Source organism: Amblyraja radiata, chromosome 1 (genome assembly GCF_010909765.2).
Source record: "Amblyraja radiata isolate CabotCenter1 chromosome 1, sAmbRad1.1.pri, whole genome shotgun sequence".
In the NCBI taxonomy this organism is placed as follows: domain Eukaryota; kingdom Metazoa; phylum Chordata; class Chondrichthyes; order Rajiformes; family Rajidae; genus Amblyraja; species Amblyraja radiata.
In genome coordinates, this window is record NC_045956.1 from 189,187,530 (window position 1) to 189,204,269 (window position 16,740).

Here is a 16,740-nt window from a genome sequence, read left to right on the forward strand (position 1 = left end):
ATTATTAAAGGTATAATCTAATCTAATCTAAATCTATTGGAATAATCGGGGATTTGAATTTCCCCAGTATTGTGGGATCATCTTCATGAGATAGGATTACAAACGGTAGAGTTTTTAAAGCGTATCCAAGAATGTTTTTTTGTGCCAGAAGATAGATAGTCCACCTATGGATGGGGCCATGCTGGGCGTAGTCCTATGGAATGGTCAGATAAATGGGTGAATGTCAGTTGGTGAGCACTTTGACATTAGTGGCCGTATCTCAGTAAGTTTCTGTTTGGGTTTAAACCTCAGCAGAAGCAGTTTGACTTCACAATCCCTCCCAACATGGCCGCTCCCACTCTAGCTGGCCCTCCTTCTATACCTCCGTTGTGGCAATCCCACAGCTGCTGCCGGTCTCTGTCCCCTCTCTTGTCCTTACCTCTCACGAGAGTGATGTCTGTGGCTCCGATCACACGATCTCACCGCTCACGCTCTGCCAGAAATAACATTGGAAGTTGAGTGAACTGAACACCAGAGATAGCACTGGATAAGTGTAACACAGACCAATAGACAGCAAAACGCACAGTGACTGATTACCAGCTCCTTCCTTCAGTGTCCCGCACAGGGGTCTGGCTGCTTCAGATTGTCAGTGTGACTTCTGCTCAGAGTGTGCCTGGTATTACTGACAGCTTCAGTGCTTTCAGTTTCACCACAACCACACCCTTCGCTTTTCACAGAAATCATGTGACTGTCTCTATGGGGGTTGATTTGCAAAAACAAAACCCCCCCCCACCCCCCGTGCAACACTCACAGACTCTGCTACCAGAAGGCAGACTATTAAATCAATCCCAAGTATCTAACTGACACTACACAGAGCATCCAGAGAACCGGCCTCCACCGCGCTCTGAACCACAGAATTCCACAGACTCATAACTCTCTGTGTGAAAAAGTGTTTCCTCATCTCCGTTCTAAATGGCTTACCCCTTATTCTTAAACTGTGGCCCCCAACATCGGGAACATGTTTCCTGCCTGTAGCATGTCCAAACCCTTAATAATCTTATATGTTTCAATAAGATGCCCTCTCATCCTTCTAAATTCCAGTATAAGAGCCCAGCTGCTCCATTCTCTCAGCATATGCAGTCCCGCCATCCCGGGAATTAACCTTCTAAACCCGAGAATTCCAGAGATTCACCACTCTCTGTGTAAAAAATGTTTTTTTCATCTCAGTCCTAAAAGATTTCCCCTTTATCCTTAAACTGTGACCCCTTGTTCTGGACTTCCCCAACATGGGAAACAATCTTCCTGCATCTAGCCTGTCCAACCCCTTAAGAATTTTGTAAGTTTCCATAAGATCCCCCCTCAATCTTCTAAATTCTAGCGATTACAAGCTGAGTCTATCCAGTCTTTCTTCATATGAAAGTCCTGACATTCCAGCAATCAGTCTGGTGAACATAGAAACATAGAAAATAGGTGCAGGAGTAGGCCATTCGGCCTTTCGAGCCTGCACCGCCATTCGATATGATCATGGCTGATCATCCAACTCAGTATCCCATCCCTGCCTTCTCTCCATACCCCCTGATCCCTTTAGCCACAAGGGCCACATCTAACTCCCTCTTAAATATAGCCAATGAACTGGCCTCAACTACGTTCTGTGGCAGAGAATTCCACAGATTCACCACTCTCTGTGTAAAAAATGATTTTCTCATCTTGGTCCTAAAAGACTTCCCTCTTATCCTTAAACTGTGACAGGGCTCGAAATTAACGGTTGCCCGGGTGCCAATGACCACTCAAAGTGCCCGGGTGCCAATGACCACTCAAAGTGCCGACATCATCATTGCACGAATGAGGGAGTATGATTGAGCAGGCACTTCAAATGCAACAATATGGGTAGAGGTTAAAACAGGGGAGTAGATTCCCAACAGTTAGCAGAAGATAGAGGAGCAAATATCAAGGAAAATTGCAGAGAGAAATTGTATTGGAATAATCGGGGATTTGAATTTCCCCAGTATTGTGAGATCATCTTCATGAGATAGGATTACAGACGGTAGAGTTTTTAAAGCGTATCCAAGAATGTTTTTTGTGCCAGAAGATAGATAGTCCACCTATGGATGGGGCCATGCTGGGCGTAGTCCTATGGAATGGTCAGATAAATGGGTGAATGTCAGTTGGTGAGCACTTTGACATTAGTGGCCGTATCTCAGTAAGTTTCTGTTTGGGTTTAAACCTCAGCAGAAGCAGTTTGACTTCACAATCCCTCCCAACACGGCCGCTCCCACTCTAGCTGGCCCTCCTTCTATACCTCCGTTGTGGCAATCCCACAGCTGCTGCCGTCTCTGTCCCCTCTCTTGTCCTTACCTCTCACTAGAGTTGTGTCTGTGGCTCCGATCACACGATCTCACCGCTCACGCTCTGCCAGAAATAACATTGGAAGGTGAGTGAACTGAACACCAGAGACAGCACTGGATAAGTGTAACACAGACCAATAGACAGCAAAACGCACAGTGACTGATTACCAGCTCCTTCCTTCAGTGTCCCGGACAGGGGACTGGCTGCTTCAGGTTGTCAGTGTGACTTCTGCTCAGAGTGTGCCTGGTATTACTAACCGCTTCAGTGCTTTCAGTTTCACCACAACCACACCCTTCGCTTTTCATGTGACTGTTTCTATGGGGGTTGATTTGCAAAAACAAGGAGCGGATGGAGTTTATTGATGGGGAAGTGCAATGAGATCTTCGTCTCCTTGCTCATCAGCAAAGATCATAGAGCAGAGCAAGATAGACAACTCAAGCAAAATCAAATGGACTGACGTGTAGTATGCAACGGAGTGTAACATCCGCCATTTCAGTAAACCCGACGACTTTAGTTATGCCTCTCGCAGTGTAATCAGCGTTGCGGGGAATAGTTTGTGTTTACTATGTTTATAGTATGTTAATAGTATCTTTGCTTGGAGCCCTGCACGCAGACTGCGAGTCGTGCCCCCCCCCCCCCCCCTGTGCAACACTCACAGACTCTGCTACCAGAAGGCAGACTATTAAATCAATCCCAAGTGTCTAACTGACACTACACAGAGCATCCAGAGAACCGGCCTCCACCGCGCTCTGAGCCAGAGAATTCCACAGACTCACAACTCTCTGTGTGAAAAAGTGTTTCCTCATCTCCGTTCTAAATGGCTTACCCCTTATTCTTAAACTGTGGCCCCCAACATCGGGAACATGTTTCCTGCCTGTAGCATGTCCAAACCCTTAATAATCTTATATGTTTCAATAAGATGCCCTCTCATCCTTCTAAATTCCAGTATAAGAGCCCAGCTGCTCCATTCTCTCAGCATATGCAGTCCCGCCATCCCGGGAATTAACCTTCTAAACCCGAGAATGCCACAGATTCACAACCCTATGTGCGAAAATGTGTTTCCTCATCCCTGTTCTAAATGACTTACCCCTTATTCTTAAACTGTGGCCCCCAACATCGGGAACATGTTTCCTGCCTCTGGCATGTCCAATCCCTTAATAATCTTATATGTTTCAATAAGATCCCCTCTCACCCTTCTAAACTCCAGAGTGTACAAGCCCAGCTGCTCCATTCTCTCAACATATGACATGAATGCATGGCGGAGTAGACTCGGGGCTAAATGGCCTATTTGTCCTATTATAACATGTAAACATAAAAGAATGACATAGACCTCCAGTTATAGAGTGGGCATACTTTGAAGAGACTTTGCATTGGGCCAGTAAAATGGAGACACAAGTTACTTAGTTTAGTTTATTGTCGCGTGTGCCGAGGTATAGTGAAAAACTTTTGTTCATAAGTTCAGAAGAGATCAGAGCAGAATTAGTCCATTTGGTCCATCAAGTCTACTCCACCATTCAATCATGCTTGATCTGTCTTCTCCCCTGATACCTGTTGCGTGCTATCCAGTAAGCTGATAGACTATACATGATTACAATGGAGATGTCCACCATGCACATACACAGGATAAACAGAATAACAATTAGTGCAAGATAAAGTCCAGTAAAGTCTGACCGAAGATAGTCCAAGGGTCTCCAATGAGGTAGATTGTAGCTCAGGACCACTCTCTAGTTGGCGGTAGGTTGGTTCAGTTGCCTGATAACAGCTGGGAAGAAACTGCCCCTGAATCTGGAGGTGTGCGTTTTCACACTTCTGTACCTCTTGCCCGATGGGAGAGGGGAGAAGAGGGAGTGGCCGGGGTGAGACTGGCCCTTGGTTATGCTGCTGGCCTTGCCGAGACAGCGTGAGGTGTAGATGGAGTTGATGGAGGAAGGGAGGTTGGTTTGTGTGCTGGTCTGGGCTGCATCATAGCTGTGATAGCAGTGAATGATGGTTGTGGGAATGTGGTTGGGTGATTGGGTTGGAGGCACTGCCTCCCGACATATTATCAATGGTGGGCTGGGGGGGGGTCCGTGATGAACCGAGCTGAGTTCACAACTCTGTGTCTGCCTCCTGCGTTACTGTGTGTTGGAACAGCGATGGAGCACTGCAAGGTCCAAGGATGAGATGGCATACCTAATCAGTCTCCTAATTGGCCAGCGGGGCCTGTGGACATTAACACCGTGAAGCCACGGCCTCCGGTAAAAAGAGGCCGACTCGGGAGCTCCATGCCACGGAGTGTTCCGATCCATCCCGATGCTGGAGTTTCCATCATCCCGACGCGAGGGCTTGAACAGCGGACCGTCCGTCGGCAGCGGTGAACTGCGGAGGGATCAAAGGTCCCGAACCGTGACGGGGAACAAAGGAGGAAGCTAATTGAACTTTATTACCTTCCATCACAGTGAGGAATGTGGATTCCACTGTGGTGGATATTTATGTTAAATTTTATTTGATGTGGCTGTGTGTGTTGTTGCATTTCACTTAGTATGGCTTTACGGTAACTCAAATTTCACTGTATTCATTGGTTGTGACAATAAACGCGAACTTGAACTCGAAATCAAACTTCTTTTCATAGAGTCATTGAGTGATACAGTGTGGAAACAGGCCCTTCAGCCCAACTCGCCCACACTGGCCAACATGCCCCAGCTATACTAGTCACACCTGCCTGCATTTGGTCCATATCCTTCCAAAACGTTGGGATAGTGCCAGCCTCAACTACCTCCTCTGGCAACTCATTCCATGCACCCACCACCCCTTTGTGAGAAAAAGCCACCCCTCAGATTCCTATTAAATCTTTTCCCCTTCACTTTAAACCTATGGATGTTGCAGCTTCTGTGTCGTCCACTCCATGAGGAGCTGCGATTGGAAATGGTAAATGTTCAGAGATGGGTTAGTTAAGATAAAATGACATCCCTTCAGAAAGAGATTTTTAATTTGGCTTCACTTTTCAAAGCTGGTTCAAGTGGAAGGGGGTTGGAATGAGCGAAACCTTATGGATTTGTCACAGTGTGGGAAGGAACTGGAGATGCTGGTTTACACCGAAGATAGACACTTTACAGGTCGAGCAGGAACATCACCCATTCCTTCTCTCCAGAGATGCTGCCTGTCCCGCTGAGTTCAGAGCATGTCCCACGAGCATGCGACTCCATGCGGCAAGCGCGACCTAACGTGGTGGCTTGAGCCGTACGGCCTCGTGGGGCCGGTCCCACTTCGATCGCCGGAGCCGTATGGAGTTGTGCGGAGCTGGTCCCGACATCGCGCAGGGCTTCGAAAAACTGACACTGTCCAAAAATTCCGCGCGGCAACGGCCTGTCGGCCCGCAGCCGCATTGAGGCCGCACGCAGCGTCTTGACGGCGTACACCTAGCGCGAACTTCCCGCGGACCTTACTCGAACTTCACGTCAACTCGTACGGGATCGCTCGACCTCCGCGCGGCCCCCACTTCCGGTTTGGTCGTGCTCGCCGCATGCAGCCGCATGCTGGTGGGACAGGCCCTGTATGGGAATCACTCGACCTCCGCGCGGTCCCCGCTTCCGGTTTGGTCGCGCTTGCCGCATGCAGTCGCATGCTCGTGGGACAGGCCCTGTATGGGGATCACTCGACCTCCGCGCGGTCCCCGCTTCCGGTTTGGTCGCGCTTGCCGCATGCAGTCGCATGCTCGTGGGACAGGCCCTGTACGGGGATCACGCGACCCCCGCGCGGCCCCCGCTTCCGGTTTGGTCGCGCTTGCCGCATGCAGCCGCATGCTGGTGGGACAGGCCCTGTACGGGGATCACGCGACCCCCGCGTGGCCCCCGCTTCCGGTTTGGTCGCGCTTGCCGCATGCAGCCGCATGCTCGTGGGACAGGCCCTGTACGGGGATCACGCGACCCCCGCGTGGCCCCCGCTTCCGGTTTGGTCGCGCTTGCCGCATGCAGTCGAATGCTCGTGGGACAGGCCCTTTACTCCAGCAGTTTGTGTCTGTCTTCGGATTTGTCAAAGGATTGTATGGAGCAGGACACATCTTTAAGGTAGGGTTTAACCTGATGGAGGGTCTTTCAGCTCTTCACATGGTAACCATGGCTATGCTTCAATAAAAAGACACTGGACTAACTCAGTGTTTAAGAAAGCACTGCAGATGCTGGGAAAATGGAAGGTAGACAAACATGCTGGAGAAACCCAGTGGGTGAGGCAGCATCGATGGAGAGAAGGAATAGGTGGCCACATCGGCCAACAATGCCCCAATCTGGAGGTTGTGCGTTTTCACACTTCTGTACCTTTTTCCCCGATGGGAGAGGGGAGAAGAGGGAGTGGCCGGGGTGAGACTGGTCCTTGATTCTGCTGCTGGCTTTGCCGACCGAGGCCGGGTGGCACAGAAGGGGTTAAACCCCTCAGCGGGGGCTTTGCGCTGACCTGTCCCGTCATGTACCCTGGATACTCCTCGCTATATTACAAAAGTATTAACCCAGGATTATGGATGGAGAACCAAACATCAGCTTATTTACATTGCAGACCCGTGGTGATGGAACAAGCTCATTAATCATACTACAGCTATTTATCTTTCCTTAACATGCTAATCGAAAATACCTGGAGGGAGTCAAATCCAATTTAAACACAGTGGAAATTGTGCTGTTTATGTAGCCGCTTGTCAGAGGAACTGAGGCCTGAAAGTTTAGGATTACCAAGTTTACTCCCTTGATATCTAGCAGGTGACAATCTAAACAAGCCCAGCGTTAGTTTTGTCTGTAAGGACTGCGACTTCCAGGAACATTGCTTATTCTTTGACACGTGATGTTGTTTCATGCCAGGAGAGGGAATATCACCCCAGTGAAGTGTTTATTTTGCAAAATTGATCCCGGGCCACTTCGTTACGCTCTGATTGGGAGTTGTTTAGCATTCTATAGAGTCATAGAGTCATAGACACAGCGTGGAAACAGGCCCTTTGGCCCAACTTGCCCACACCGGCCAACATTCCCCAGCTACATCAGTCACACCCGCCCGCATTTGGTCCATATCCCTCCAAACCTGTCCTATCCATGTACCTGTCCAACTGTTTTTTAAACAATGGGATAGTCCCTGCCTCAACTACCTTCTCTGGCAGCTCGATCCCCTTTGTATGATAAATTTACCCCTCAGACCCCACACTAGGTTAGTTTAGCAGTTACTTTCCAGACACCAAGTTAGTTTAGTCTAGTTTAGAAACAGGCCCTTCAGCCCACGGAGTCCGTGCCGACTACCAATCAGTTTATACACTAGTTTAGTTTAGTTCAGTTCAGAGATACAGCATGGAAACAGGCCCTTCGGCCCACCTAGTCTGCACCGACCAACGAGCTAGCATACTCTAACACTATCCCACATACTAAAGAAAATCACTAATTTTCCAAGCAATTCGTCGACAAATGAAGATTGTTAAGGGCTTGGACACGCTAGAGGCAGGAAACATGTTCCCGATGTTGGGGGAGTCCAGAACCAGGGGCCACAGTTTAAGAATAAGGAGTAAGCCATTTTGAATGGAGACGAGGAAACACTTTTTCTCACAGATAGTGGTGAGTCTGTGGAATTCTCTGCCCCAGAGGGCGGTGGAGGCCGGTTCTCTGGATACTTTCAAGAGAGAGCTAGATAGGATCCTTAAAAATAGCAGAGTCAGGGGATATGGGGAGAAGGCAGGAACGGGGTACTGATTGTGGATGATCAGCCATGCTCACATTGAATGGAGGTGCTGGCTCCAAGGGCCGAATGGCCTACTCCTGCACCTATTGTCTATTGTCTATTGTCTGTTGTCTATTGTCAATGAGGAAATGTTTTAAACGGAGGGTGGTGGGTGTATGGAACGTGCTGCCAGAGGAGACAGTTGAGGCAGGCACTATCATACATCCAAGAAACATGTTGACAGGTACGTGGATAGGACAGGTTTGGAGGAATATGGCTCAGGTGGGACTAGCGTAGATGTCGGCGTGAGCAAGTTGGGCCGAAGGGCCTGTTTCCACGCTGTGCGACTCTTTGTGAGGTGACGTTTAAGATCGTGGCCCTTCGTCAGGCTCCAGAGACGTTGACTGGTCTGCTGCGGTACTCCAGCACTCCAGCCAGCATCTGTAGTTCTATGTTTCTGTATATAAATGAAACATAGAAACATAGAAACATAGAAAATAGGTGCAGGAGTAGGCCATTCGGCCCTTCGAGGCTGCACCGCCATTCAATATGATCATGGCTGATCATCCAACTCAGTATCCTGTACCTGCCTTCTCTCCATACCCCCTGACTCCGCTATCTTCAAGAGCCCTATCTAGCTCTCTCTTGAAAGTATCCAGAGAACCGGCCTCTGAGGCAGAGAATTCCACAGACCCACCACTCTCTGTGTGAAATTTATCAAGTCGATCCATTTATAAGCCTATTCGATCTTTTGTCCAGAAGGTAAGATGGTGACCCCTAAGTTTTAAACAGTGAAATCCTACTTTTAGATTCCCTCACAAGAGAAAACATCCTCTCTGCACAATCCTTCAGATTTAAATATGTTTCAATCCAGTCCTTTCACATTCTTCAAAACCCTAGCCTGTCCAGGTAAGAATTTCATTATTCTGTCTGGGACATATGACAATAAAACGTCATTTGAGCGTCATTTACGCAACAACATTTACGCGTGACAATGCACGACATGTGCGTCGTGACGTGCCCATGGCGTGCATCACGCGCGCATGGCGTGTGGTGAGGTGTGGTGGCGTATGCAGTGACGTGCGGTAGCGCGCGGCGCCCCAGGATTTTCGGATTCTCGCGCGCCACCTGCGTGACGCACAAATATTCCACTCATAAATAAATAAATTCCTTTCACGATCTTGTACACCTCTACAAGATCACCCCTCATCTTCCTGCGCTCTGATGAATAAAGTCCTAACCTGCTCAACCTCCTCTTATTGCAGCTGAAGCCCTGGGGCCCTGGCAACATCCTCGTAAATCTTCTCTCACCCTCTCCAGCTTGTCGGAGAAATGTAATTCCATTTAATTCACAATCCATTCATTCATTGTCCATCACTTTGGATCAGCGGCCAGCGCAACACCTCGCCTCATGACTTTCCCTTCTTCTTCGGCGCCCGCGGGGACAGGAACTCAAAGACAAATACAGAGCAAGGCTAACAGAAGCCTGTATCAGCTCAGCTGTGTTAGCTGTACAGGTTGGAGCAGGAGCTCTAGTCCATTTTAAATTGTCCCTTCCCGAATCGCTAAAGGAAATAAATCTAGCGCTGTGGTATTCCGCTAAACTCACAAGCAGGGCTGAGATTGGAAATGATCCACGTTGGTTTGAAAGGGGGTAATTGGCGTGGCATCAAATATTAGTGAACAATTACATTTGGTGTTGGAGGCAAAGTGCCAGATTACAAAATGTGTTGAGTCGGTTGAATTGGATCGGGGAGACGGATAATCCCTAAACTGCAAGGATCACTGAGCCAGGGTGATGGCATGCCACACACGGCGTTACGGTGGTGCAGCGATAGGGTCACTGCCTCGCAGCGCCAGAGACCCGGGTTCGATTCTGACTACAGGTGCTGTCTGCACGGAGTTTGCAAGTTCTCCCTGAGACCCTGTAGCAGGGACTGTCGCAAGGTTTATGAAACATTTACACGGGTACATGGATTGGACAGGTTTAGAGGGATATGGGCCAAACGCAGGCAGATGTGACTACTGTAGATGGGATGGTGAGGGGAAGTTGGGCAGAAGAACCTGTTTCCACATTGTATGACTCTGTGACCACGTGGTTTTCTCCGGGTGCTCCGGTTTCCTCCCACATTCCAAAGACTGCCTGCAGTCCGTCCTTTCACCCTTTTTTATTTTTATTTTTAGGCCCTAAAACAAAATGTTAGTTGGAGGTCTTCTTTTATGTGGTTGGTGAGGGGAGGGGAAGGGGGAAACGTTATTTCCTAGTCCCTACCTGGTCTGAGAGGCAGCTTCCCTCCGAGCTGCTTCTTCGCCCCTTCCTCGCGGCCTACCATCGGACTGGAGCGGCGTTTCCTGTCGGGACCGGCCAGGGGACTACAGCTTCGGCGGCGGCACAGCGCTGGAACACCGTCACAGAGCGGGCGATGCCTTGCCCGGGTTGCCGTGCGGTTAGCACCGGAGTGCTGTGACCACCGACTCCAACATCCGAGGAGCTGTGGCTGCGGACGTCCAGCCGAGGGCGGCACTGGATTTGGAACACAGCGGAGCCTGGGATCCGAGATCGCCAGAGTCGGAGCTCCAACCAGCACGGCCTGAGGACTCCGGGGAGGAAGTGGCCGCTCCAGACATTCCAAGCCGCTGAGGAGTGTTCACCCGACGCTGGAGTTCCAATTTCTCGGCAAGAGGGCCTACAACATCGGACTGGCTGCGGAGGCCACAAATAGTCCCCGACCTCGGGTGATTCACAGAGGAAGAGGACTTAACTTTCTGATGTCTTTCCCCACACTGGAACATTTTGATTCTGTTGTGCGGGGACGATCATGTTGAATTCTATAATGTGTTCTGTCAATTTTGTTTTTTTTTATTTTTCTATAGATGTATGGAAACTTAATTATTTCTTCTATGTAAAACACTTTGGTTTCAACGCGAGTTGATTTTAACATGCTATATCAATAACATTTACTTACTTACTTACTTACTTACTTACTTACTTACTTACAAAGACGTGCAGGTTTGTTGGTTAATTGGCCTCTGTAAATTGTCCCTATTGTGTATGATAGAACTAGTGTAGGGGTGATCGCTGGTCAGTGCGGAGTAGGTGGGAAGGGCCAGTTTGGAAAGAGGATGTACTTGCCTACAGACAAGAAGAGACACAGCTGGTGCCTATAGAAAGGAAGTGACATAGCTGCCATCCTGGTGCCATCACAGCAACCTAGAGTTCAATGCTCTTAAGACAGTTGAATTGATTGTAAACTTTAGGAGAGCTCCCCCTCCCCTCACCCCACTCACCATCAACACCACAGTCACATCTGTGGAGTCTTTAATTAAAGAAGTTCCTGGGAACCATCATCTCCATGGACCTTAAATGGGGGGCCACCATCGACTCCACAGTCAAAAAGGCACAACAGAGGATGTACTTCCTGCGGCAGCTGAGGAAGCACAATCTGCCACAGGCAATGATGGTCCAATTCTACACGGCCTTCGTAGAGTTTGTCCTCACCTTCTCCATCATGGTCTGGTTTGGCTCAGCCACCAAGCACGACACCTGGAGGCTGCAGCGAATCGTCCGATCAGCTGAGAAGGTTATTGGCTGCAACCTTCCCTCCATTGATGAACTGTACACTGCAAGGGCCAGGAAGCGAGCGGGCAAAATCATCTCTGACCCCTCTCACCCTGGCCACAAACTCTTTGAATCATTTCCATCTGGAAGGCGACTCCAGACTGTCAAAGCTGCCACAGCCAGACATAAAAACAGTTTTTATAGTAGCTCTACTCAACAGCCAAAAATCTGTAGCCTCCCTTTGATCTGGTATTTTATTTAATTCACATGCTTAATCAATAATGTTTTATTATTAATGTTTAATGTTTTATGTGTCATTCCTAACTGTCACTGTATGTCATGTTGTCACTTGCGGGTGGAGCACCAAGGCAAATTCCTTGTATGTGAATACTTGGCCAATAAACGTATTCATTCATTCATTCATTCATTCATTCATTCATTCATTCCACGCTGTATCTCCTAAACTAAACTAAACTAAACTAAATGAACAGTGAAGTTATAGTGGGGATGCTGGTGCAAATATCTGCTTTTTTATTCTCCCCGACTGTGACTCTGGAGCTCCAATCGCAACCTCTAAATACAGTGTGAGGTGTTGAGATGAAAAGATAGAATACGTGAGACAAAAGGATTGAAGAGTTGTGAATTGTGAAGCTAGAGAAATGAAAATGGGTGGAGGGGGAAGAGGAGGGGAGCAATAGGTTTGAGTCCAAGTGGGCGAGAGACAGGGCCGGTGCGCGGGGAAGGAGCTGGGATTTTCATAAACCTCCCAGTTCCTTTTTTCTGTATTATACTAGACTAAGTGGGACTTGTTGGGTCCCAGTCACACTTTTGAGGCCTGGTCCCCCAGCGCAACCCGTTCCCCAATGCAATATTCCACCACTCACCCGATCCCCCAATGCAAACAGTCCCCCCAACGCAATATTGCACCACTCACGCATAGCCCCCAACTGGGCAGGTGCGGCTCATTTCCGCTCATCTCCCAGCACTCCCTCCCCCTCCTCTTCGCCCTCCCTCTTCTTTCCCCTTTCCTCCTCCCTTCCCCCACTCCGTCCCTCACCACTCCCTCCCTCTCCTTCCCCTACCCTCAGTCACTCCCTCCCTCCCTCCATAACTCCACTCCCCTCCGTACCCCCCTCCTATCCCTCTACCCCCCCACTCCTCACCTCCCCCTGTCCCCCCCACTATCCCTCCTGACCTCACCCACTGCCCTCCTCTCCCTCTATCCCCCACTCCCCCCTCCTCCCCATCTATTCCCCCTCCTCCCCCACTCTCCTCACCTCCCCCACTTTCCCCCTCTCCCTCAATCCCTCCTATAAATCAGACCGGCAAAGTATGCCGTGGAGGAGTTGCCGATGGCCCGGCAGGCGGCTCAGTGGTTAAAGTTGCTGCCTCTCAGCACCAGAGACCCGGGTTCGATCCCGGCTGCGGGTGCTTTCTGCACAGAGTTCGTACGTTCTGCCCGTGACCTGCGTGGGTTTTCTACGGGTACTCCGGGGTTTCCTCCCACACTCCAAAGACGTGCAGGTTTGTATGTTAATTGGTTGGGGTAAAATTGTAAATGGTTCGTACTGTCTGTAGGAAAGTGTTAGTGTGCGGGGATCGTTGCTCGGCACTGTCTCGGTGGGCCGGAAGGCTTGTATCCGCTCTGTATCTCTCAACACAACTGACTTGTATTTCACTCTTGTTGTGATTGCAGGTGTTTCTCATTGGGCTGATAGCAGACAGGAAGTTCCAACACTTCAATGCTGTACTGGAAGCTTACATTCGACAGCACTTCAGTGCTACCTTGGCTTACAAGTACGTTGACAAAAAGTGATGCGTTTTCATTCATTCAATGAATCATTGAGTATCATTCAAGTTGGTCGTCAAGTAGATCATTTGAATAACATTGGCTTTTCTTCGATTTGTGGCTCGGTGGCGCAGCGGTAGAGACCCGGGTTCCATCCTGACTACGGGTGCTGTCTGTACGGAGTTTGTGCGTTCTCCCTGTGACCTGCGTGGGTTTTCTCCGGGGTCTCCTGTTTTCATCCACACTCCAAAGACGTGCAGGTTTGTAGGTTAATTGGCTGGGTATAACTGTAAATTGTCCCTAGTGTGTCTAGGATAGTGTAAGTGTGCGGGGATCGCTGGGCGGCGTGGACTTAGTGGGCTGAAGGACCTGTTTCCGCGCTGTATCTCTAAAACTAAAAGTAAGTGTTGGTGGTAAACTCATAATAGGCCTACAAATAGTTTAATTTAGTTTGGAGACACAGCGTGGAAAAAGGCCCTTCGGCCCTCGGAGTCCGTGCCGACCAGCGAATACCTGTACACTAGTTCTATCCAACACACTAGGGACAATATACAGAAGCCAATTGGCCTACAAACCTGTAAACCTGGAGTGTGGAGGGAAACCGGAGCACCCAGTGAAAACCCACGCAGTCACAGGGAGAACGTACAAACTCCGTACAGATAGCACCCGTAGTCAGGGTCGAACCCGGGTCTCTATCAGGCAGTAACTCTACCGCTGTGCCAGCGTGCTGCGCTGTGTGGTATACTATGCATCTGGCTACGTAATTCTTGCAGATTAGGAATTATCCTTCACCCCTTTCTAATTCATCCGATGTAATACATTTTGTAATCTCACACTTTACCCCTCTGTGCCACTGTGCCACTGTGCCACTCGTTTGATTAGATCTTTCCTAAATTCATAATTTTTCTGTAACAGACACGTCAACAAAGTCAATGTTAGCCCTCCGTGTTATCCTTTGTCCCATTCCTTCACTTATTTCCCTTTGTCACAGAGTCAAAGAACATTAAACAGTATAATTACATTTTTTTTTACAATTACAATACCGTTTATTGTCAATTGAACCTCAAATGAAGTTCAAACGATATTTGGTTTCTGCAGTCATACAACAAGAAAAGAACCAAGACACACAATTAACACAATTTACACAAACATCCATCACAGTGAACCTCCTTCTCACTGTGATGGAAGGCAAAGTCTTGTCTCTCCCCTGCTCTCCATTCTTCTCCCGATGGCATGTCCCGCGGCCGTTAAGTCCACGCCGGGCGATGTAAGGCCCTGCTCCGGGTCGCCTTCAACCCTGCGACTTGGGCGGGAGAAGTTGCCGTTGCGGGAGCTCCAAAAAGCGGTCTCCCACCAGGGACCCGCGAGCTCCCGATGTCACCGTGCACCGGGCCTGCAGCTGCAGCCTCCGAAGCTCCGGAGTCGGGCCGCAGCCGCAGGCCACCACCGCTCCCCATGCTCCGATGCCGGCCAGCTCCACGATGGTGGGTCCGCAGGCTCCGCGACTGGAGCCCCCAGGTCGTTCCGGTTGGAGGCCGCTCCACGGTGCTAGGCCCCAACGACAACGGAGACCCGACAGGGAAAAGGTTTAAAGGGAAGAGATTTAAAAGTTTCCCCCACCTGCCCCACACATATACACAGTTAAAAACAATATATAAACCACTACAAACTATACACTCAACGGGACTAAAAATTAAAAAAAGACAGACGGACTGCAGAGGCCGCTGCAAACGTCGATAGCGCAAGAATAAACCTATATTTTCCAGTTGAGTTGGAGGCAAGGCTCAGTGCTGCAGTTGACAGAGCTGCTGCCTCACAGATGCAAGAAATTGCAGCCAATTGTGGCCATAGCCCAGGCCTTCACACAAACCAACCTCCCTTAGATCGACACCATCTACACCTCACGCTGCCTCGGCAAGGCCAACAGCATAATCAAGGACCAGTCGCACCCCGGCTACTCCCTCTTCTCCCCTCTCCCATCGGGCAAGAGGTACAGAAGTGTGAAAACGCACACCTCCAGATTCAGGGACAGTTTCTTCCCGGCTGTTATCAGGTAACAATCCTATTACCAACTAGAGAGCGGTCCTGGCCTCCCATCTACCTCATTGGAGACCCTCGTACTATCTTTACTGGACTTTATCTTGCACTAAACGTTATTCCCTATACCCTGTATCTGTACACTGCGGACAGCTGTAATCATGTATAGTTTCATTGTTTTTGAGCCTCAAACAGTGATCCACTAACCAGGCAAGTGGAATATATTCAAGGTTTCAAGGTCAGTTTATTTTCACATGTACCAATTAAGGTTCAGTGAAATTCAAATTGCCATACTAAAACAAAAAGCAACAACTACATAAAAGTTAACATAAACATCCACCACAGCGGATTCCCCACGCTCCTCACTGTGATAGAAGGCAATAAAGTCCAAACTTCTTCCTCTTTTATTCTCCCGCGGTCGGGGCAGTCGAACCATCCGCAGTCGGGCGATCGTAACCACCGCGTTGAGGTGATCGAAGCTCCCATGTCAGGCTGATCGCAGCTCCTGTGTCGGGGTGATGGAAACTCCTGTGTCGGGGTGATGGAAACTCCTGTGTCGGGGTGATGGAAACTCCTGTGTCGGGGTGATGGAAACTCCTGTGTCGGGGTGATGGAAACTCCTGTGTCGGGGTGATGGAAACTCCTGTGTCGGGGTGATGGAAACTCCTGTGTCGGGGTGATGGAAACTCCTGTGTCAGGGTGATCTAAACTCCTGTTGGGCGAGTCCAGAACCAGGGGCCATAGTCTTAGAATAAAGGGGAGGTCATTTAAGACTGAGGTGAGAAAAAACGTTTTCACCCAGAGAGTTGTGAATTTATGGAATTCCCTGCCACAGAGGGCAGTGGAGGCCAAGTCACTGGATGGATTGAAGAGATAGTTAGTTAGAGCTCTAGGGGCTAGTGGAGTTAAGGGATATGGGGAGAAGGCAGGCACGGGCTATTGATAGGGGACGATCAGCCATGATCACAATGAATGGCGGTTCTGGCTCAAAGGGACGAATAGCCTTCTCCTGCACCTATTTTCTATGTTTCTAAGCTGCAGGAGGAGGTAGTTGAGGCTGGTACCATCTCAACATTTAATAAACATTCAGATGGGTTCATGGATAGGACAGGTTTGGATGGATATGGGCCAAATGCAGGCAAGTGGGGCTAGTGTAGGTGGGACATGTTGGCTGGTGTGGGCATGTTGGGCCAAAGGGCCTGTTTCCATGCTGTAAGACTCTATGATTCTACAATACATTGTGATTAAAAAAATACTAGACATGAAAAACAATCCAGCTGTTCACAGTGCACATAAAGTTCATAATTTCATGTCATAGGAGCAGAATTAGGCCATTTGGCCCATCGAGTCTACTCCACCATTTAAT

The 16,740-nt window shown here is 49.2% G+C and overlaps 1 protein-coding gene across 1 annotated transcript in view; it reads right to left on the reverse strand.

The window, feature by feature from the left end:
- Window positions 1–2,579, reverse strand: part of LOC116988884 (up-regulator of cell proliferation-like) — a 32,431-nt gene extending 29,852 nt beyond the window's left edge. Inside the window, 2 exon segments of the mRNA XM_033045927.1 lie at window positions 2,335–2,388; window positions 2,480–2,579. The gene's annotated coding sequence lies outside the window, so the exon portion shown is untranslated.
- Between the last annotated feature and the right edge of the window lie 14,161 nt (window positions 2,580–16,740).